This window comes from Chlorocebus sabaeus, chromosome 20, assembly GCF_047675955.1.
Source record: "Chlorocebus sabaeus isolate Y175 chromosome 20, mChlSab1.0.hap1, whole genome shotgun sequence".
NCBI classification, from domain to species: Eukaryota; Metazoa; Chordata; class Mammalia; order Primates; family Cercopithecidae; genus Chlorocebus; species Chlorocebus sabaeus.
Window position 1 is genome coordinate 24333058 of NC_132923.1, and position 24713 is coordinate 24357770.

Sequence of the window (24713 nt, forward strand, 5' to 3'; positions counted from 1 at the left end):
CCCTGTGACCTTGTGTATCAATCACAGTTCTGGATGTTAAGCAAAACAAGATCAGCTTTTGCTAATTGGGTCTGTATAGTAATTTATCTAAAGGATATTGAATCATCAGAAAGGCTGAAATGCCATGATCAGAGCTACTCAGACGGAAACATGTTCCTAAATTTGCCGCCATCAGCATCCCTCCATAGTTATGCCACAAGTTCAATTGTGTTCAGTCGTGATGCCGGAGTGACAGAGAATCCCTTACTATCCTTGCTTCTTTGCATCACTAGCTTCTGATTCAAAGCATCCAGGGTGGTGCTTCTGATTGGACAACTGTAGGTCAAGTGTCTGCATCCTAGCTACAAGGGAATCTAGGAAAGTATCTGTCATTTCAAGCTGTTATAATGGGAGGCAAACTTGTAAGACGGTGATTTTTCCAAATGTACAAAGCAAGCCAAAAAAGAATGACCAATGTTCTCTATAGTCCACCCCTTTTCCAAATCAATATCAATGCACCCCATTCTTTCCGTATTCATATTTCTGAAAGAAAATTTTCTTGCTAATAGATTCAGTTATCTCCTGCTTAATCAAAACCAGCACATCTTTTCTCTAGATTCTTATCAGATACTGCATCTAGCTTCAAGTTTAGGATCTGTGGTTGATACCTATTTATCCTCTAGCTCTGGCATGTATTTACATTTATATTCTGTAATTTATAGAATAAATTGTGAACCTAATCACAACGAACATATCCTACATGAAAAAATGAGGCAAAGGGAAAAAATGGAGCATAACATTTGTTGAAATACGTAAACATTTATATAATACAACATAGAAAATAATTCACATACATCCTCCTGTCCTTGTTTTCACTTAGTTGAAATATAGATATATTTTTGCTACAGTTGGTATTTAAGATTTCCTTCTTGATTAACTTGTCCATGTTTCCTTTATTTTCACTCAGTACTCAGTTCAAGTTTTTATAATTGGTGGGTTGATGCAACATTCATTTTTGAGGGATTTGATCTCTTAGTAGTTTTATCTATGTGGGGTTGCAATGGTTTTCCATCAGTCTATTACCACTGGAAGTGGAGGCTGGTCACCCTGTACCTGAATGAACTGAGGCACAGGGATTGAATGAAGAGTTTAATCCGTACTCTTTTGTGGCCCCAGTGTATTGCAGCAATCCTATTTCCCTTTGATGATTTACAGCAATTGCTCCAGTAATCCTTTTCTGGGGGGAGGGCCTATTCATTCAGTGGAAATAGGAGCCATAAATGGTTAGGGTGGAGTCTCAGCTTGCAATTCAATGAACTAATTGTTGTGTTTCCTAGTAGAAGCCTTCTTCCTTGGATGCTAAAATTTCTAAGCCTGCAATATAAGGATTGGAAGCCAAAGCTTTACTAATGCATCATTTAGTGTAATAGTTAGATGTATCATCCCACTTTCACCCTTTGGGTTCTGGAGTCATGATTTCTGGCTAGGTAAAAAACAGCATTATTATTGTTTTTAATTTTTAATTTTTGTAGGTACCTATGTGTATGTATTTATGGGGCACATGAGATACTTTGTTACAGGAATGCAATACATAATAATCACATCATGGTAAATGGAGTATCCATCCCCTCAAGCATTTATCCTTTGTGTTAGAAACAATCCAATTATATACATTCTTTTAGCGATTTTTAAATGTACAATTAAATTATTATTGACAATATTCACCATGTTGTGCTACCAAATACTAGGTTTTATTCATTCTTTGTATTTTTTTGTATCTGTTAAGCATTCCCCACTTTCCCTCCAACCCCTGCCACTACCCTTCCCAGCCTCTCATAACCATCCTCCTACTCTCTACCTCCATGAGTTCAATAGAAACAGCATTATTGATGATTCAAAGAATATAATTCATTCTTCAAGACAGTGTGCCTCAGCCATGGAAATGGGTTGAGTGAGGAGTAACAACACATTTGGAACAGGCATACTGGGAATATAAGCTCATGAAATTCACTTGTACTATTAGGACTTACTTGAGCCTGGTCCTGCTTGTATCATTTCCATAGGTAATGATGTGCTGCTAAGCCTGTCTGATTTTATAAGTAGGTGGATCGATAATATCCTGTTCAGGATGAGTAGTCCAGGATGCATGATTATCTAGTGTCTGATGATCACTCATTCACTCTCAACCAGGGCCTAGTAGCAAGCTAACAGCTATTTATTTTGAAATCATTATTTTTAAATTGACATATAATAATTGTATGTATTTATGGGGGACAATTTTGATACATGTATGCAATAGTAACTTACTGAAGAAGACCTGGCTTTCTCCAAAACCTTAGGAGGCATATTCTATGATTTTCCTATTCAACCTTGCTTCATACTCCATATAGTACCCTGAGCTGCCACAGGCACTTGAAATATCATTGGATCTTTTGGATCAGTAGGGCCAAGTGAAGAGGTGCTTATATGACAGCCTGAACCAGTTGGAGAGCCCTCTCTAGCTCTGAATTTTGCTCAAAGTTGTTAACCTTGCTGGCCTCAGGGAAAAGGAACTGGATCAGTAAACAAAATATGGTGTACATTATCTCCAAAGCCCAAGAAGATCCTTGCAGTGTTATGCCATTTCTCTTCATTGTAAGAGGTACAGAAAGTTGTCTTACTTTAGAGAGATTGATCTCCACCATTGGACCTCACCCGCTGATTGGGCTTGTGGTCCAACTGTGCCTACCATGAGGTGGACTTAGGTAAAACCTCATTTATTGCTTGTCTCTCTTTAGTACCCACTCACACCACAGTAGTGTTCTGGGTCTTCAGATTTTGCTATTTTCTTATAGCCAGTGTTCGACATTTTCAGAAAGACACTGGGTATTTACTTTCCCCCAGGACACAGATAGTCTGGTAAAAGGCTGTAGGACTCTTTGGGGGACTTCTGGGAGAAAGATTAAAGGTATAGCTGCCATGTAATTGCAGGGTTCCTACTGAAGGGTACTCACCTTCCTCTTCCTTCATGGAGAACTGAATCTGAATGAACTGAGGTACAGGGATTGAATGAAGAGCCAAGTATCAGTAGGACATTTTAAGCTTCAGTAACAGAAAATCTTGACTCAACTGGCTTGAAAATTAAGGAAAATGTATATTGCATAAAGAAATGCATGCAGACTAAGAAGTACAAGGGCTGGTTAATCCAAAAGCTCAAAAATATCACTGAGGACCTGGCTCCTTATATTTCTTTGCTCTGCCCTTCCCAGTGTCTTGGTTTGCTTTCCTCTGTGGTTGCAAGTGGGCTTCCACCCTAGCTGTGGGGACCACATGCAGTTAGATTATGTCCAACATATGAGAGACTGTTCCTTCCTTAGAGTCTGTGTTTTGGAGGGCTTCCCTCCTGGAAGTCTCAACTGGACTTCTGTTAGAAAGGAGGAAGAAGTATTGGTGAGCAATTTATTGGATGATAAGTGAACAAGGTCTGCTATCAACTGCAACTCTCAGTCATGATGACACAAGTCAGGACTCTATTCATCAGGCCTGTTAAATCAAAATAAAGACTTTACTCATATGTCTATCTCTTTTTTCTTTTTCTTTTTTTTTTTTGAGATGGAGTCTCGCTCTGTTGCCCAGGCTGGAGTGCAGTGGCCAGATCTCAGCTCACTGCAAGATCCTCCTCCAGGATTTACGCTATTATCCTGCCTCAGCCTCCTGAGTAGCTGGGACTACAGGTGCCCACCACCATGCCCGGCTAGTATTTTGCATTTTTTAGTAGAGATGGGGTTTCACCATGTTAGCCAGGATGGTCTCGATCTCCTGACCTCGTGATCCGCCCATCTTGGCCTCCCAAAGTGCTGGGATTATAGGCTTGAGCCACCGCGCCCGGCTTGTCCATCTCTTTTACCCTTGGGACCCCATGAGCTGCCATGCCAAAGATCTGTATGGGCTTGTATTAGTCAGTGTTCTCTGAAGAGGCAGAACCAATAGGATATATCTATAGATATATGAGAAGGGATGTTATTAGAGAAATTAACTCACATGATTATGGAGACTGAGAAGTCCTATGACAGCCCATCTGCAAACTGAAGACTCTGGGATTCTAGTAGCATTGCTCAGCCCAAATCTGAAGGCCTCAGAACCAGGAAGGCAATGGTGTAACTCTCACCATTCTCAGTATGAAACCAAAGGCCTGAGAACCCAGGAGGTCGCTGATGTAAGTCCTGGAGTCCAATAGCCAGGGAGCCTTGAGTTGTTGTCCAGGTCCAGGAGAGGAAGAGTATATCCTGGCTTCAGTAGATAGATTGACATATTCACCTTTTTTCCCACCTGTTTTTGTTCTGTGTCCCCAGCAGATTGGCTGGTACCTGCACAAATTGAGTGCAGATCTTCCCCACCTAGTCCACTTGGACTCACGTGCTAACTTCCTCTGGAAATACTCTCACCGACACACCCCAAAATAATGTCTTACCAGATTTCTAGGTATTCCTTAGTCAACTTGATGTCTAAAATTAACCACAGAGTTAGCCCATTCTGATTATCAGGCTGGTCGGCTGCCTCTTCTGGTAGCCAAGCTCTGGTAATTATTGCTCTTCCCAGGCCTGTGATTTTCCCAAACCAATTTAAATCATGCATCTCATTTCCAGCTACATCTTCTCTCTACTAGCATCCTTGGCTTACAGAGAATAGCCATGCTTTTTATGAAGATGTTGGCACTCCTGTCACTAATGTATTTACCATTACCTTAATGAAGGTAGTGTGTTTTGGGTCCTCTTGGGGGATATAGGAGGTGGGGAAGTACTTGTAATAAATCCATTCTAACATTGCTATCTCCCTAGGTCTTTAAATTTACTTTGTCTAAATTATGGCTTGTAATTTCTGGCATCTCAGCTGCATTGGAGCACTAACATACTGTACTATGGAGCACTAATGAGTCCAGGTTTCTGTCAACTCACCCAGCAAACAATTAAAACAACTAGATGCTCAAGCTAGTGCATCAAATACAGAATTACTGCACATATCAGCATATCAATAAACTCAACCTGATCTAAAATTATGTTTTTCCCTTGTTGGTCTAATACCCTCAGAATCTACTCCCTCACGTGTTTCTGATGTCTCTACTAATACAATGATCAGAGTCATAAACTTTTGTCTGTAAGCTTTTCCCTTAAGATATTGTATATGGATGAGCTTCATCCTATACCCTACTCTGCCCCAGGAACATGTTGAGATCTAACCCTAGTTATAGGAGGCGATGAGGAGTAGAGCAGGTGGAACACGAAGAGAATGAACTTCCCCTTGCAAGGTAATACCCTCAGGTTAGATCATTGCAAGATTTTTAGGCAAGATGGGAATACATGCATAGGAAGGGAAGAGGAGTTGATTTGGCTAACAAGAGAGATAGGAATCAATAAAGTTTAGAAATTCAATGCTCTGAGTCATCTGAATCCTCCCATAAATCTTTGTTCCAATTCTTAGGTCTACCTCTTTCCCATTCTATGCTCTAATTTTCACCTAAGCAAAAATTTGCAAGGCTCCATATTAAACTAATCTTCTAGGCTAGGTGTGGTGGCTCATACCTATAATTTCAGCACTTTGGGGTGGGCAGATCACTGGCGGTCAGGAATGTGAGACCAACTTGGCCAGCATGATGAAACCACATCTCTACTAAAATTACAAAAATTAGCCAGGTGCGGTGGTGCGTGCCTATAATCCCAGCTACTCAGGAGGCTAAGGCAAGAGAATTACTTGAACCCAGGAGGTGGAGGTTGCAGTGAGCCAAGATTGCACCACTGTACTCCAGCCTGGGCAACAGAGGAGACTCTATCTCAAAAAACAAAAACAAAAACAAAACTAATCTTCTAATTCAGCAACCTGCAGGATCAAATTTTCTCTCTGATTTTTGTCTATTTCAGGATTGTGGCTATAAGACATAAGAGATTCTTCAAGCAACAGGTAGAAAATATTTGGTTTTTAGTTTGTGTCTTGACTTGAGAACTTAAGAATTTGTGTGTTTTCATTCTTTGTTTTAAAAAATCCACCTAGCACTATTGGAAGCAAGCAGTTTATCCCATAGTCCTTGATTTTTTCATGCTTTTAATATTGTTCTATGGTGGCTACTGTTTCATACCCTACACCTTGACTTTAATAGGTATTTCATTCCAGGTGACTACAGGTAGAAACCTAATGGTTTGCCACTATTTACCATGTTTTGGCAGAGTCTCATATTTTACTCCAAGCTGAATTTTTACTGTATGTAGCCCTAAGCATGTGAAACAAACCATCTCAGATTCCTGTTAATTTCTGGAGGGTCTATTTCTACCCAACTCTTGGTAATATTTTGGCATTAGCCATGGTTTTTATTTGCAAGCAACATAAATAGACCGTGGAGAAAAACAAAAGATTGATTAAAAGGATACTGGGTAGCTTACCGAACCAGGAAGGAACAGCATCCAAAATTAAGACCCTTGAGATAAAATCTTCCTCTACTCACTTTTCATTGAGTTATCATCTACCAGTCACAACATGGGACAGGAGTGTCTGGATGGCAAGAGGTTAGGTCCAGTGAGTTTGCCCTGGAGAAAAAAAATAGCATGGAAAGTGAATACCTGGCATTTCTGGCTTTCATAGTTGGAGATGGGTTTCCCACCAAGACTCCTAAGGTGCAGAATTACTCAAAGGAAGGAGCTGAATTGCTGAACAGTCCAAGCAAATGGTAGATGCCCATTAGCCCTTGAGCAAATTATTGCCTTCTCTGTTCCTCAGTTTCCTCCTCTGTAGAAAGAAGGGTTTGAACTAGATGGTCACTCAAGTTGCTCCCAGATCTGTTCTTCTGAGTCTCTGCTGCTCCCCTTTGGCTTCTGTGAAGTAGACAGTTCTAGCTCACATTGTTCCAACTAAGAGGCAATGTGCCCCTGGACCGCTTCTAGTCATAGAGCACCAGGGGGTGGGGGACAGAGGGGGTGCTCAAGGTGACAGCCTGAGGGGGTGAAGGCTGCTCTTCCTGGCTCCTGGCAGTTGTTGAGTTGAGCTCTTGTGCAGCTGTTTTTGCAGCAGGTTTCACACTGATGCAGAAAATAGAAGCAGTGTCAGGCCAGCACCATGAGTGATCCAGAGAACAAAGTCATTTTTCAAGACACTGCCCTGTTTAAACACTGGGTGTCGAGGTGACAGATTTTGTAGACACTTTATGGGAAAAAAATCCACCACCTTGAGTGATTTTGAAGCCTTTAGAAATATTTGGCAAGTGTGAACAGTTGGTTCCCCACACTTTCTCTTTAATCAATTGCTTCTTTAAGAAGTGGCTGTGCTGAAGGGAGAGAGCTGTATAGTTCCTCCCCCACCTCTGGCTCCCTTTCCAGCGCATTGGGTTTTCAATATGAAGAAGCAAAATTTTCTCCACAATCCCCAAAATGGTGCCTGCATATTAAAAATACACCAGCTTTCTTTGCTGTTTGCCTGTGGATTTGTTTCATTTCATACCTCACTGAAGCCTCCTCTCTGTTCAGAACACACTGTACCCAGTTGTAAGGAGAGAAGAGGGGAGGGGAGAGACTTGAGAAAGCATCACTTGTTTTCTTAGCAAACTGAAAAATGTTAAAATTGAAGCTTGAACTTTGAATGAACAGAAACCTGAGGACTTTAGGAGGAGTTTTCATTCACTGGCTTGCCTGGAGATTTGACCTCGGTCTTTCCTTCACCTGAAGGTGGCATCTACAAGTCCAGTCAAAAGGTGGACTACCTTTCAGCCCTTGTCCAGCCAGAATCCAGAAACAGATCCATATTTCCTCAATGGGTGAAGAAAACATTTGTGTAATTGAATATGACATGCCTCATGAGAAGCCAAGCCATTTCTTCTACATCTACTTGCCACCTGCAGTAGTTAAATGTGTCCCTCCAAAATTCATATCCACCTAGAACCTCTAGCTGTGACCTTATTTGGAAAAGGATCTTTGCAGATGTAATTAGTTCAGGATCTTAAGATGAAATCATCCTGGATTTAGGGCGGGACTAATCAGAAGAGACATCTTTCTAAGAAGAGGAGGGGACACAGAGAGACACACAGAGAAGGTGATGAGAATGATGAGAAGACGGAGGCGGAGATTGGAGTGATGATGCATCTACAAGCCAGGGAACATCAAGGACTGCCAACAACCACCAGAAGCCAGGAGAGAGGCATGAGACAGTTCTTCCTCCTATCCTTCAGAAGAAATCAACTCTACTGACACCATGATTTTGGATTCTGGCCTTCTAAAATGTGAGAGAATAAATTTCTGTTGTCTTAAGCCACGCAGCTTGACATAATTTGTTACAGCAGCCCCAGGAAACCAACATACCATTTTGAATGCCCCTTTGCTCCCCAGTTCTCAGCCCATAATATCCTGTAAAACTTTCTTTTCTCTAAAGTTTCAGCTCAAATGCTACCTCATGGTGAAGTTATTTGAAACTTCATTAAAAATTCATCATTTCTTTACTCCTTGTTCTCACAGCCTTTGGCACTGACTTTGTTTTATTATTTAGTTAGTGGTTTACAGTGGTGCTCCTCCTTCCTTGATCATGGCTTTCTGAGGGTAAGGACAGATCTTCTCATCTCCGTCATTCCAATGCTCAGTAAAGCACCTGGCATATAGCAGACAGTAGTGAATGTGTGTAGAGGATGGATGGAATGAAACCATAACATCCTCCAAAGGTGACACATCAGGTGCTGCCAAACTTCTGAAAAGAGACAGCTTGTCCCTGGTGATCTTTCACACCCCTTACCTGTATGCATTTCTTTTCTTCTGATGTCGTCTCTGTCCTCTGTGCTTAGCTGCTGACTGTTAATACATTTCTGCTTAAGTGTTAACTGATAATCTTGGTGTTGGCTGGTCCCTGTTAAAGGTAAGGCTTTTTCCAGGATCATCCATACTCACAACATAGAAAAGTTTCACACCTCAGGAACATCTGGCTGGGGCATGGGAGGTGACCTACTGGTTTTACTGGGGAGATGGAAGATGTGAAGGAGCACAGGCTTCCTATGCTGCTTCTGAAACACTGCAGATCTCTTCCTGGAAGATATGGTCCAGGTGGCTCTCTCTCACTCTGCATTGTGTCCACTGCTGCTCCTCTGCCCCATTTCAGCCCACTCCCTCCCATCCTCCCCCGATTCCTTGCCAACCACCAAATGATCTGGATCACTTGGATATAAGAAATACTGTCTTTTGTCCTCATTGGGCTTTTTGTTGTTGTTACCGCAAGGCAAACCTCAGGAATTTGACAGAATTAAACTGTTTTATTTTATTTTTTAAGTGTTTAAATGAAAGAAAGGAAAGGAAAAGTGGTAATCAGACAACTTTCTGGGCATACAGCCAGGTGAGTGGTAAGAGTTGCAGGGTGCTCCGTGGACTGCATGGACTCTCTGTGCCCTGGGGATGTTGTGTACCTTCCCATGCAGCATAGATCCAAGGGCTTGGGTGGGGACCCACGAGGAGCTCTGCCAGTGTGGTTGGGCAGAGGTGATGCGGAGAACTGCCTCCTGAGCAAGTCAGCTCATGTGATGGGGCCTGGAAGAAGGTGGCTAGGAAGAGCCAGTGCCCCTCCCTGCTAATGGCCACCACTACCTCTGTGTCCTCACAGACTTCTGCTGGCATGTTGGAGGTTACTCTCACAGTGCTCAGTTGCTTGGTAAAGCATCTGAGAATAGCAGAGATCTGTGGAGACCATGGCAGACTCCAGTTCGGAGGCCACATACTCTGAAGCTGAGGTTGATTTATGAGGTAGGCTTGGATTCTCTTGCTTCAGCTCCCTCCGGAACTCTCTCGAAGGTTCTGATCATTTTATTTTCTTTCTAAATTACCATATTGTCATTCACCCTTAGCAAATGGTCCTGGGACTTAAAGGGAGCTGCTTTGGTGGAGTCATTAATCACAAAGCCTGGAGGGATCTTGGGGAGCGCTCTCTTCTCTCCTTCCCTGCTCCACTTAGATTGCAGGATTCTCTGTCCTTTAAGACACTCTTTTAAGACACTTAAAGAGTGCTCCATGACTTGGACTTCACTCTGAGAGTGGGCCAGGACTTTCATGGGGAAGGCTTTCAGGAGGAGAGAGTGAGAGAGAAAGTGTCTTAGTTTGTTCCTGCTGCTTTAACAAATTACCACAAATTGGGTAATTCATAAATAAAGGAAATTTACTTCTCTCTTCTTAAAGTCTCGGAATATATTTGGTGAAAAGAAAAGAAATCTATTTTTCACAGTTCTGGAGGCTGTAAAGTCCAAGATCAAGGCGCCAGCAGATTTAGTGTCTGGTGAGGACGTATGCTTTCTTGTTGCTTCCTCTCACATGGCAGAAGGGGCAAAAAGGGAGTAGGGTACTCCCTTCAACATCTTCTATAAGGGCATCAATCTAATTTCTGAGGATTCCCCTTCATGACTTAATCACCTTTTAAACACCCAACCTATTAATACTATCAATCGGGTATTAGGTTCCAAAATATGGATTTTGGAGGGACACATACATTGAAACCATGGCAGAAAGGTTGGTTCATTCATCTCATCCACATATATTGAATACCCAGTTCATGCCAGGCTCTATCTTAGGCACTGGGGATATAACCATGAACAAAACACAAGAAAACGGACCCTCAATGAGCTTACGTTTTAGTTGTAGAATGACTTAAACAGTACGTGTATTGTGTTTTCTTTTCCAGAGGGCAGAAACAAGGCAGGAGATCCAAAGACTTTATTGCTGACCTGAGGTGGAGAGTACATCAGAGAGCAAGCCAAGTGTCTGTCTTATCATCAAATACCCCTGTATCTCTGCCGGGTTGTGTGAGGCTTGGGCGATGATGCCAAACAGACATTATTTAACCAACAAGGTTGCCCTCCCTGTACTCAAAGCCTGCTGGGGGAGGATGGGACTGGGTGGCAATATGGCCAATTACTCCAGTTTGTACAAGCACATCAAAAATTACTCCAGTTTCTGCAAGCATGTCACACGCATCCTCTGCCGAGTCAGTTCTTGGACTGAATTGTCAAGATAAGGGCTGCTGAGTTTGCATTATCCCTCAGGGAGAGCCAACAAGCAGTATCACCCAGTCTCTAGAGTGCTTTCAAAATGGGGAGAAGAAAGATCAGAAAGGTGGAAGAGGGGAGGGGAATCCATATGTCCTGGGGCATGAGTCCAGTGAAGACACAGACGGTGTCAGGGACTCAAACCTATTAGAAAGGAGAACATTTCTGAGTGATCTTGGGTTTCCTTTCTCTGCCTTTTCAGGAAAACTGGTATGTCCAGTGTTTTTGTTTGTTTGTTTGTTTTTTTGAGATGGAGTTTTGCTCTTGTTGCCCAGGCTGGAGTGCAGTGGCACGATCTCGGCTCACTGCAACCTCCACCTCCCAGCTTCAAGCGATTCTCCTGCCTCAGCCTTCCCAAGTAGCTGGGATTGTAGGCATGCACCACCAAGCCCAGCTAATTTTGTACTTTTAGTAGAGATGGGGTTTCTCCGTGTGGGTCAGGCTGGTCTTGAACTCCCGACCTCAGGTGATTCGCCCACCTTGGCCTCCCAAAGTGCTGGAATTACAGGCGTGAGCCACCGCGACCAGACTGCCCAGTGTCTTATATTCCAGCACCAGCCAGACTCAGGTTTTGTCAGGGGTACAGGGGAGTGTCTCTGGCAGAATGGGCAGAGCAGTAGGGCTGTCAGGCCTCAGGGCTGGGGGGACTTCCCTAGAGCATCAACAGGAGGAAGAGGACAGCAGGAGGCCAGCCACCAGGCTGAAGGGTCATTGGTCTCCAGGGAGAGAGAGCTCATGGTCTGGGCCCCAGAGACTTTGTTTGGCTATCTGACAGCCCTGGCATCTGCTGGGGCCACTGCACAGCCAGCATTAACTCTGGCAGGAGGCTGACTCATAACAAGCTCCTAGGTTTCCTCATCTCCAAAAATAGGGCCTGAATTTGATCTGTCACTTATAGCATTTAAAATAATTTTTTTAAAAACAAGAGAACTACCTTTTAAACAAGAATTTACGAGAAACTCTGGTTTTAAAACCAGTCAAAAAAAGCTGTATTGGTTGAAGCAGGACAGGAGCCAGAGTCCTGCCTGCTCAGCCTCTCTCCTCCCCTTACCATGGCCCTTGAAGGGCTCTTGGAAGCCCAGGTTCCCCAGAGCTAAGTGTGAGAACAATTGGACAGACATGGTGTAAGGCCCCTCAAACTGACATTCATGGCTGTGTGCTGTTGGTTTTCCCAGGCACAGAGAGGCAAGTGAAGGGCCGATGGAGCCAAGGATGTGAACTGCTGGCACTTTCTAATGAGGTCTAGTTATAAAGTGGTCTTCTTCATAGCTTCAGACATTTTTAGTTGCTTTGTTCTCTTTCTTTTGGTCTCTATTTTCTAATTCTTACATGAGCTGTTGTTCAATGTCTCATAATGTTGGAAAAGCACTTGGAAAGCCAGAGTTTGGCCTCTCTGTTCTGGTAGAGTGAACCTGCCACAGTGGCACCTAGGAGCCCCCGGGTTCACCCCCTGCAGACAGTAAACTTGCAGTCTCTTGCCAGCATGGGGGATGGGCGCTGCCCGGTGCTGGAATGGAGGAGGTTTGAGAGCTGCTGCTGCTGAAACAGCTTTCTACCTGTTCTCCTTATTTTGACAACTTCTCTTCACCTCTACTTCCAGAAATATTTTGTGCTGCCAATGCCAGGGCATTTTGAGGATTCTGTGGTATACATCAGGTTGACTTTCAGCTTTCCTCACTTAGATTTCTCAAATCTGTCAAGTTCATTATCCTTTGCCCATCCACTTTGCAGCTTCCAAAGTTTTATTGCTATTTTCTCCTTTCCCATTTTGCCTTGTCCTTGTGGGTTTACACCTTTGTAAACAATCCCTTTGCTGTAATTTTAGTGAGGCTTGGGGAGGGAGTGAAATTAGATGTGTGTCTTCAGTTCACTACCTTTAACAGGAAGTCTGGCCATTGAATTTTATCGCTTAAAAAAAGACCCTTCCCAGTTTCCCACTAAGCAAGGCCCCAGATGCCTAGCACAGGCTTTATGCGTTATCAGGAAAGCTGCTATTCTCCCTGTGTGATGGCCCATTGGTCACTGTCTAGGCCCAGAATCTTCTCCCAGTCCTGATGATACCCTGTCAATCACACTCCCTCCACCCGTCATGCTTCATAACCTTCCCTATTCCTGTACATCATTCTCTCCACTTAGATGCCCTTGGGCCCTTGTCAAGACACTTTCAATCCATCAAGGGGAAAAAAAAATCAATGATTTTTTTTTTTTTTTAACTTAGCATCTAGGAAGGTCTGTGAATATGGGAATCAGATTTTCTGAGTCCCAAATTGGGATTTTAATTCTGGTATTAGGTTAAAAAAGATTGTTTTGCAGATGTAGTTTAAACATTGATGTTTTTTTAAATTTAGGGAGCACCAGGACAGAATATTTGAAATCTAGTCTGCCCAGAGAACTTGAGATGTCATCATTGCGTCTGTGGGGAAAAGCAAGAAAAATCTCTTTTCTCAAGGAGCATATAATCTAGCTGGGATTGGAAGTTGGAAACACTCAAAAAGACAGTATCAGGCATGTTGGCAAGTGCCAAATAAGTAATATAGAGTGTCCCAGGAGCTCTGAGGACAGGAAGTCCTGAAGGTGCTGGGCTGGACAAAAAGAGGTTTGCTGGAGACAGGCTTTAAAGATGGGCCTTGTAAACTGCTCACAAATGTCTGAGACTGGTAGTGAAGAAACTAGGAGATTACACTGCCCTTGTTGCCAGCTCTTACCCTGTTTCTTGTAATCTGTGGTCCATTAACCACAGACACCAGTCACCTTTCACCATCTGACTGGGCTTCTTGGTAATTCCTCCTCAACCTTAGAATGCCCTTTGAATCATTTAAGATTACATTGTGCTTTAAGTAGCAGACACCCCAAATAACTGTGGCTTAAACAAGAAAGTTTATCGCTTTCTCAGGAAAAGTCCAGAGGGATCTAGTTTGGAACTGGAAGGGAGGTTCTGTTCTGTGACGTCTTCCCAGATGCAGGATCCTTCCAACTCCTTGTAGTTCTCATCCTAATAGACCAAGAGGGAGGCTAGTGCCCCAGCCATCGCATCCACATTCCAGACAGCAAGATGGAGAAAGGACTAAAGAAGAAAGGGGAACAAAGGATGAGCATGAGCTATTTTATAAGACAGGGTCCTAGAAGCTGCTATGAATCATTTTTGTTTGTGTCTGTTAGGCCAGTACTTAGTCAAGTACATTAAATTAAGCTGGGATATATAGCCTTTACTCTGGGTAGACAGCTGTTATTGTGGGAGAGGAGAAGAGAGGCTACTGGGACAACTAGACATCATGGACACACTGTTGCCATCAATCCCTCTCAGACCTCGTTTGGCCACCCATAAATAAATCTGTCCCTCTCTCATTGGCACATTTCTCCATTCGTTGATCTTGTTCTTTGTGGACCCTGTCGCTTACAGTTGATAAATGTCAGAGCTGCAAAGAAACTGAGTCATCCAGTCAGATATTTCCTCAAACAGCTGAAGAGATGGAGGTACAAGGAGGGACCCGACTTGTCTAAGGTCAGTCACATCACTGAATAGTTGCAGGATTGTATTCGATCACCAGGATAAAGGTTCGTCCAAACTGAGCACCTAAGTGGTAAGGGAGCAAGAGAGAAATAAAGTGCTCAAAGCCAGGGCAGTTAACCAGGAAAGTCTGGACGAAGTGAGGGTTAGAATGAGTTTGGGGAAAGATAAAGTCATTTGGAAGGGAAGACAATGTTTCTAGAAGGGAAATGCCCTACAGAAAGCCACAGAGTCGGGTTAGAGCATTTTGTTAGGGCCTATGAGTCTGAACAAAGTGGAGGGTATGTTGTCAGATCTGATGAAAAATTAAACCATGAATTGAGGTAGGCGATAGGGAGCATCGGTTGAATGGGGTTTGAACTGCACCCAAGAGCTTGGAATCAATAAAGAAATATGTCCATCTCAGGCTTTTTAAGTTTAACAGGCTCTGGTTCAGTACCATCTCTATCCATCTGTTCCTGTCTCTCTCCCCTTTCATTTCTGTCTCTGACCCTGTCTCAGTTCCCAGCTCCCTGTTTCTGTGTTTTGTTTGTTTCCTCTCTCTAGCCTCTGGCAACAGCTTTTATGCTTACAAAATGTTTCCTGTAATCCTCTTAATAACTGTTGATGGGTTTCCAACTCTGAACCCGTGCAGATCTCCAATCTCCAAACCACTGAGGTCAGTATTCCCTTACTCTCCCTCTTGTACTTTATGTAAACAAAATCCAGGCTGTTTTTCTCTCTGGCCTGGACTCTCAGAACAGTGACAGACACTGAAAAGGCTGGATAGTTGTCCTTCTCCTCTGTGATGGGGATTGGGAGACATGCTCCCTCCACAGTTCCTGTGGATGAAGAGCCTCTCCTGCTCCCTTGAAATCTACCAGCTCTGAAATTTATGATGAATTCCCTGTCCCTACTCCCAGAGGTGGCTGCCAAGGAGACAGGTTAAAAGCCTATATTTATGGCAAGTGACACTTTCTGAACAAGATGTTGATTAGGAAGCATGTTGGGTTCTGCTGTTGCACAAACTGCAGGGGCTGAACAACAAGTGCATAGGGCATCCCACCACCTGTCTAAGCCCGGAGGCCTTCAGGGACAATGCGGGGCATGGATATCTGGTAGTGCTGTGCTGAAGTTGACTCTCACTGGCGGATTGTTAAATGTTCAGGAATGTTAAAAGCTGGCTGTTAAACTGTTGATTCCTTGAAATTGGCTGTAGTGGGCGTATTTACATCATGGAAATGGGCAAATACTGTAACTCAGCGTTTGTGTTTCCTGCCCACTTGGAGAACTGGTTTACCAGTAGGTTACTGAGCTATCCTCATTTTTGGGCACTTTGTAGGGAGAGTGGTAGCTGCCTGAGATCCTTATGGCTTTGTCCAGGGACCTGGCCTGGTTGAGGAGAATTGCTTCACCTGAGGGTGGGAAGGTTGACATTAAGAGAGTAGTAGAAAAGTGAATGAGAATAAACCTTCATTCTGCCAAGTGAGGCAGAGCTGTGGCCAAGCTTCTTATCTGGTCCATGGACCCAGGACAGTGGGAAAATGTATCACAGTGACTACGTTTGTTTACAGTGAAAAAATTAGCTCAGTTATACTTGCTAGTCAACACATTCCTCTCTTGGTTATATTATCTACTGCATCCTTGCTTCTTTAATGCCCACTTTCTTTTACTAAGGGAAGGGGTGCCTTTGCAATCAGAAACCTCAATATAAGAATGTCTAAAATGTTATGACTAACATGTAAGAGCAGGCTAATAGCTGACAATATGCACAGTGCTGCAAAGAGCTGACTCATGTCCAGTTGTAAATGTGAACCGTGGGACAAAAAATGCCTAATTCGTGAAGCAAATACTCAAATGCATCTAGTCAACCAGGGCTTTTTGCACACTGGTGCCCCTCCTTGTGAGCATGAAGTGAAAGTTGCTTCTGCACTCTAAAGTGAATGTTTTGGCCTTAATTGACCATGAAGCTGCAGGGGGCCTCTTAGGTTAATGCTGGACGTTAGCCTTGATGAACATCAAGCCCTCCAGACTATTTCCTCTATATAACTATTGCGGCACACAAACACACAGAGAACATAGATCCTCACAGACACATAGAGGAAGCCTTGGAGAGTCAGTATAGGAGAGATTCACCCAGAACTACGAATCTAACTGCTGAAAACAGACCCAAGGAAAGTAATGCAATTGCCATTAACCAGAGTGAATGGCCTAGCTGATGGATGCCGGCAACGTGCGGAGGCTTGATAATCACCTGCTCATCCCAGGATGAATGTGACGCTTTCGTTCCCCTGCAAAGTATTTATTTGTGCGAGATTAGATTTGACTGGGGAATGCTTCTTCCTTTTCTAAATTATTAATGTCTAATAAAAGGTTATAGCCAAATTCCCTGACAACCTCACATGTGGAAATAAAACCATCATTTTTTACGCAGCTGCCGTGCATTTTCCCTTCATGATGGAGGAATACAAGAAAAAAGGAAAAAGAATTGGGGTTACGTTCCGTTCACTGGGGGGTGTTTCTCTTGCTATCGGTCTCCCTCCTTCGAGGTGTCTTTGGTGGGGAATGAGTCTCCTAGTTTTTGGCCCTTCTCCGTTTACAAATACGGCATTGTGGCTCTGTCCAATCACTTTAGCCTCAGAGTCCTTGCCTACTTTCAGGCAGAGCTGCCATTGTGGGTTGATGATGAAGGAGGGGTTCTCTGATGGTGATGGTTTATGATTTGGAGGCAGTGTGTCAATCAGCCTATCTGTCAGTCAGTCAACAAGTCTTTATTTATCTCAGTGGGTGGAGAGCAGCCCATTAGATGGTTGGGACACGTGGTCTGCCTGCCTGCAGTCTCTGCCTTTGGCACCATCCTACACACAGCTGTCACATTAACTCTTTCTCGGACACAATTCTGATCCTGTTGAACTCTTGCCCAAACACTTTTAGCAGCTCCCCATTCCCTCTAGGGAGGAAAAAAATCTATGTAGCTTAGCCGAAAATTCTGGGGTTGCCTCACTGTAACCCATCTTCAAAACGTTACATCTTGTCTCTCATGAGCCTCTTCATGACCCCAGATGGAACTACTTGCTGTTTTTTTTTTAATATATATCCTGCAGCTTCCCACCTCTATGCCTTTGCTTACTCTGTTCCTCTTCCATCTCATCTCTCTGTGCACAATTTCTTCCATCACTTCAGCCAGAAAGCTCTCTGATACCATATAATTTGTATTATTTTTCTGGCACACTAGGTTTTCCCTTGCTGCCCAGCAATTCTTGTGGCAGGAGGGTACTGTGGTAAAGAGCACAGATTCTGGAACCAGACCCAGAATTTGAAACCCAGCACTGCTACTTATTAGCTATGTGACCTCTCTGAGTCTGGGTTTTTCATCTCTAGAATGGAGACCATTATAGTACCTATTTTGTGAGGGTAATTGCAAGGATTAAATGGTTTTATCTTTGTAAAGTGCTTAGAATATAGTCTGGTGGATAGTAAGCACCATAGAACTATTAGCTGTCATTATTTGTAAAAGAAAAAATCAGAGCACTATTAACTTACAATGGCTGGAATTCAGTATAACTTACCCGCAAACTGAGCAAGACTGATTCCAACACTAAAAGTCTATACTAATATTGCTGACATATAGAAGTTAGCATTTACAAAGCATTTGCTCATCATTGCGAGTGCTCTAAAGGCCAGGCACAGTGTCTCACTTGAACTCTTGATGTAAGTATTATTTTCTCCATCTTAAAACATAGAACACTAAAATTCAGCAAAACTTAGAGACTTCCTCAGAGAGACCTAACTTAGATGGACAAGAACCAGGGTCTTCTGACCTCCAGCCACACCAGGTTTTTACTGCTGCCTCTGTCTATGATCCAAGTTGCTATTCTGAGGCATTTGAATCCTCAGAGGAAGGAGTACAGAGCCATGTAGATCAGCAAAGGCCTGCTGTGTCCTGAGAAGCTGAACTGCATTCCACAACCCGTGATCTCAGGTCTTACAGAGTGAAAATGTCGTCAGGCCTACGTAAAAGTGGGCAGTGGACTATGGTGGGCTATGTACCGGTAATCTGCTCTTTAGCCCACTTTCAGGAGCACTGGAGGCCAAATTCCTTTGTTTCTACCTCCCAGGTGGCAGTGGTGTGTGTGAACTTCAAGAATATTAACTCTCTTCACTATTAGTCTAATAAAAATTAATTAGGTAGGCATATCTGCAGCAGAAATCCCCAAACAAATCAATGACATATTGTCTAATTATACGTGTCTAGGCCAAATAGAAATGTTTCAGGATCATTTGCAATTTTGAATGATCTGACCAATTGCTCTCGTCTACCCAGTTTGGAAACAGAACATTGCTTTTCTAGATATTCAGTCCTCGACTCTCAATGCATTTACCCTCACTCCACACAATGACCTCTCAACCCATCACTGTCTACCCAGGCAGTAGTTTGGGATGTCTCTGTCCCACGCATGTACTATACGTAGTCGTTTATCTCAGTGTGCTTGACTCAGCATGAAGATTCCTGGATGGCAGGGTTTTTCTTCTTATAATTCTCTCTGTAAGTGGCCCAGCACAGTGCCAAGTAAAATAAGTAGAACTTTGATGGTGATGACAATTAGCATGTCTGAGTCTGGAGCAAATTAAATTTTCTAAATTATTGAGGCCTGGACTCCTAGGGTTTTTGATGATTTGGGTTCTAGTCCAGGTCCCAGCACTCATTAGTTGTGTGTCGCAGTCAGAGACCTCGCAGGAAACAATGAGCACATTCAAAAGAAACAATGAAGAGGGTTTGAAGAAGGGATATGCATCGGGGGGAAGGGAAATCAACCAGGAATGGTGATGCTCTCTGGGACCAGCAATATCAGGGACACTGCTACCATCTCTAGGCCTGCAGGAACAAAGGGAGGAACCGATGGTCAGAACCTGGAGAGGCCCCTGGCTATCACTGAGAGAGGGCTGCCTGACAGCCCCTGAGGCTGTAGACAGAGGAGCATGGTCACTGCCCGACTACGACCCCACAAGGAGGGGTGAGGGGAGTAAAAATCCCAATTTCTCCCTTCTCCCACTCTCTGTTTTCTTGCTATTGCCTCCCACTGGCCTAATCCAACTATAAATCAGAGGGTAGGGGACCTATGGATGCACTCCCTAGAAGTCAGCCTCCTAGGGCACAGAGCAGGGTGGAGAAGGGCGGAGAGTGGATCTGGGATGGGGTAGTGGGGGACAAACTGACGGTATCCAGCCCACCATGTGACCTTAGACAAATTCCTTAAAAATTATTTGATTATTAGCTTTAAATTTATTTAATGGGGCTAATTATCTTATCGTGCCATGAAGTTGTTAAATGTGAGAACTATACAACATTATATAAATGTATGAGGTAGTGATAACTTTTTTTTAAAGCACTTAATTGGCTTTCATTTGTTTGGCTCAGGTTGACCAAAGACAGGTCATGGCAGATGCAAACCTAGAGCAAAGAGAAAACTCTTGTAGGCACCTAGCAGGCCAGGGGTCATGAAGGACCCAAGCCATTCATTGCTGCTATCTCCACAGAGTAGCACAAAACTTTTGAATTTGCTTTTTGATTCATATTGAAGTAATCTTTTTCTCTTTGCTGCAATTTATTCAGGTTTATGGAGCACATAAAGACCTGCAAAGGTGGCCTTTTGATGTAGTTACGCAGCTATAAACTTATACAACTGTAATAATTGCATTTTAATGATTTCTTTATATTGCCATAATTGGAAGAGTTAATGATCACATCAACTGGACAATGAAAACAATGCTCCTGGCAGCCAGTGCTCTTCTTACCCTTTCAGGCTCTCTGGAGAGTATGGAAGATAGATGTTTCCTGACTCCCCCTTATCTACAGCTAATAGACCCCCAACTAGTAATCACTAAACCTCCCAAAGTTCTCCTTGGAAAGGCTTTCATTTGATACATACATTTTATTTGCCCTTGTTTCGGGAGCAAACTTCTCACCTCGCTCTCCAGAAGGAGCCGGGCTGGCATGTTGATTATTCCTCTTCCTCTTGCAGCTACAGTTTCTTTGCACAGTAGTTTTCCATTTCAGGCTTCGTTACTGAAGAAAGATCTGGGAAATAAAAGGGTTTTGGGCTGGTATGTGCACGCGTGCCTGTTATTTAATCATGTCCTAAGTGCTGAGAAAAAAGTCCCTCTGAGATCAGAGCTGGATGAAAGATCTTGATTTTAGCTGGAGGGGAAAGGGGGAGCTAAAAATCAGCTTGTCTGAAAATTCTCATAAAATTTGCAAAATCCTGAAACTGAAAGTTCTGCAGTGCAGAGGCATTTCCATGCAATGTAAACAAGGTCAGTTAGAGCCTCTTGGAACTATGCTGAGATGGGGGCCACTGTCAGTCAAGTTAATGTTGGGCCTGGGATGAGGATGGAGGGAACTGACCCTCAAAATAGAGATGGCTTTGGGCAAGATTAGAAAATAAGCAATCCCTTTCCTCCCACCTTTCCCATCTGCTTCTGGCGAAGGGAGAAAAAGGAAGCCAGTTAACCCCCACCCTCACCCCCACTTAGTTTTACATGCAGTGCTGAAATTCTGGGCAGCTCCTGGAGGGGTGTCAAATTGATTATTAGTGATAGTGATAATGGTGGTGGTGGGGTCAGTAAGGGGAGGGTCTCAAAAAGGGCTGTGAAGGGGAAGTGAGGAGTGCATATTCTGAGCAAAGAATAGCTGGCTGATGCTCAATAAGTAACTATTGATTGACTTGATCATTTAAATTGGCTCTGCAATACATTGTATGAGTCAGTGCCAACAGACATCCTTATTTCCTCATGCCTTGTTGTAGCTAATCCGAAAAGTAGTTTTATGCTCTGAACAATCACTAACCCATGGTGCAGAGAGGAAGCAAGGGCACAGCCAATATGACAGGGGAGGCCAGCCTGGCATGAACTCAGAGAAGTTTTATAAAATGGTTCGTCCTCATGAGAACGCCTGGGAGTTGACTACAAACTGGTCTTGGATAGGGAGGAAATTGCTCCCCTTCCAAGAGCTGTCAACACAAAGAACCTACATCTGTACCCCCTTAGATATGAGAGGGTGAAAATCTTCTAGAGAAATTTACTTCTGACTTACAACTTTGAATTGGGCTGGGAGAAAGGAGAGTAGAAGGAAGGAAAGATTCTCCTCAGTACCACTTGGGCTTACTTTGAGTCTGAATAATTTGTTCCTAGAAGTGTAACTGGGGCTTTCTTAAAGGCCTTCGCTTCCACTTTCCACTCTCCAAATATCTCCTCTGCTCTGTCTGAAACATTATCTGAAGACATTGTGACTAATGTTCAGCCTTTAGAAGGTTAGGGCTCCACACATGAGAGGAGTGCAGAAGTATCACTGCATTGTACTATATCTTAGTGTGATTTGACCTGACTGGCAACCTTTTTTTTTTTTTTTTGAGATGGAGCCTTGCTGTCACCCAGGCTGGAGTGCAATGGCGTGATCTCGGCTCACTGCAACCATTGCCTCCCGGGTTCAAGCATTTCTCCTGCTTCAGCCTCCTGAGTAGCTAGGATTACAGGTGCCTGCCACTACGCGCGGCTATTTTTTTATTTTTATTTTTATTTTTATTTTTAGTAGAGACTGGGTTTCACCACGTTGGCCAGGCTGGTCTCGAACTCCCGATCTCAGGTGATCCAGCCCGCCTCAACCTCCCAAAGTGCTGGAATTACAGGTGTGAGACCACACCCGGCCCCAATGAACACTTTTGAATTATGACAATGAGAGGAGATCAGCAGCACTGGAAGAGGACGAGGCTGATGCAGGGAAATGAGAAGAATGAACAGCATTTGGTAGACTCAGAGCAGTGGTCTTTGGAGGGAACCTTAGATGAGGAATTTTTCTTGGGGTAAGGAGGAGAGTACCAGGAGGTGAGGAAGCCAAGGCACACTCCACTGATTTCGGTAATTTTTTATCAATACAAATCTGATTGGTGGGAGTCCCTTTTATTAAGTAAACTTTTGTTTCTTTCTTACTCTTAATATGACCTATTGTTTTCTGATTTGTCAGTAGGAAGATCCATTCTAGATGACATAACAAGATGACCTGGGATTACAGTTCAACTAGAGGCTTTTATTAATAGGTTAGATCTGTGTAGGCAACTGATTGACCATAAAACAGATGACATCATGGTATTGAGTTTTATGGTTTTCAACTGTCTTTCACAATCATCTTATCTGGTATTCATAAACATTTGGTGAAGGAGAGGGCAAAGAATCTTAAGCTCATGGAAAGGTGCTGCCTTTGCTGTGGTACTCAGCAGATAAGTGGCAGATCCAGGAACTTGGATGCTCAATGCTCTCATATGCCAGTGTCAGTGGCTAAGATAGAAACATCTTTTATTGAATATCTTTCAGTACAACCCTGCTAATGAGGAGAATGAACAAAATGGCTTTAGAAGGGCTTGGTCTCTATGTTGTTAATTATTCAAGGCAATATACTCAGAAAAAGGATGCAGGATTCTGAGAATGTAATTGTTAAAAGTCCCTAAGAACCCTACAGACTATAGTTGTCTGGCCAATCAGGTTCTTTCCAGCTCAGGACTGTAGCCATTTGGCATCTTCTTCAAGTGTACATGACTACGAATCAATGGTGATGAGGTTCTTTCCATTAAATCTCCTTCATTTTGCAGAGGCTTAGCCATAATAAATGGGATGGAAACGTCTGCCAGATGAAAATTAGGACTATTTGCCATAAACACACCTTCCCCCTGCCACCCTCTGCCATTATAGGAAGAGATCCAGAAAAAGAATGAAGAAATGAGTGACTCAATTCAGATGCAACAAGAAATAAATTTCACAAAGTCTCCTTCTCTTCTTGTGCTTTTCCAGCAGCTGGATTCTTTTTGGGCTTGACTTGTGGCAGCACAGCTGTTCTAAATTTCTGGCCATTTTTGTATGTCTCGGAATCACTTTCTGCATAGTTCTTTTAGAATTCACTCCTTTATTTTTATGAAATTAAAACATCCTCATTAAATTATGAATATCCATTCAACTCTCATCCATCCAGTCATACCACTGCTCATCTATTTAATTAACCATCTGTTTATCCACCTGTCCATCCATCCATCCATCCATCCATCCATCCATCCATCCATCCATCATCTATCCACCCACCCACCCATCCATTCATCTAACAAATTAGCACATAAAATCACTGTATTAGGTGCTGTGGAAGACCCAAAGACCACTAAAATGCAGTTTCTGTGTTAATCAGGGTAAAAATCAGAAGACAGAGATCACTTTAAGTATTTATAACAGAGAGAATTTAATATAAGAAACTAGTAATAGAAGATTTGGGAAGCCAAACAGGAAATGGTATGGGAATGCAGAAATCGGCAACCATTGGAAGATGCTACCACCTTAGGTTGGGGAGACAAAGGGAGAGAGAGATGTTACCAGAGCCCAGAGGTTGAGGTCATTAGGTGGAAACTGGAACCATGGCGGAAGTGTTCAGTGTGAACTTGAACCAGGGTAGATGTGCCTAGTGGGACATGGAGGAGTCACAGCTGCTGAAGAGGCGCTAGTTGAAACAAAGAGGGAGAGGAAGAAATACCCTGACTTCTGCTTTCGTCCTCACCTCTAGCCCTCTGAAAGTACCTCCCACTGGCTGAATCCAGCCAGAAATCTGGGAGATGTAACTTGCATGGCCCAGTTTCCCCTGTTCTCACCATAACACAGAATAGAGCAAAGGAAGGGTGAGGAATGTATCTGAGGGTAAACAGGTCCAGTACCAGCACAGCCTCAGTTCAGGGATTGGGGAAGGAGTCCGGGATCTTTTTTGCTCAAATGCTAGTAAAATCTCTCTGATTTTAGAATAGCTTCAGGAAGGAAGTGGAAACTTTGGTAAAATATCCCAATGATCCTTTTAGGAATCCAGTGAAACACTGGGTACTCTTTCCAACATGACTACCCTCTGGAGGGGCTGTGATTAGGGACATTTTGTTTGTCCCTAGGGACAGAGCATAATGGTCCTTCTGCCCCATGCCCAGTGCCCAATAAATGTTTTTTCATGATGCTTTCTCATCACCCACCACACCAGGCCCTATGTATTCCACATTCCCATCAAACCAAATCACTCATACTTGTTTATATCATTTTGCATTGGCTGCAGCTGTTCTCTCTGCTAGAAGATTCTCATACTTCTTGTCTCCTTGGAGAATTCTTACTCATCCTTTGATAACCAGATCAAATGTCATATCTTCTGTGAAG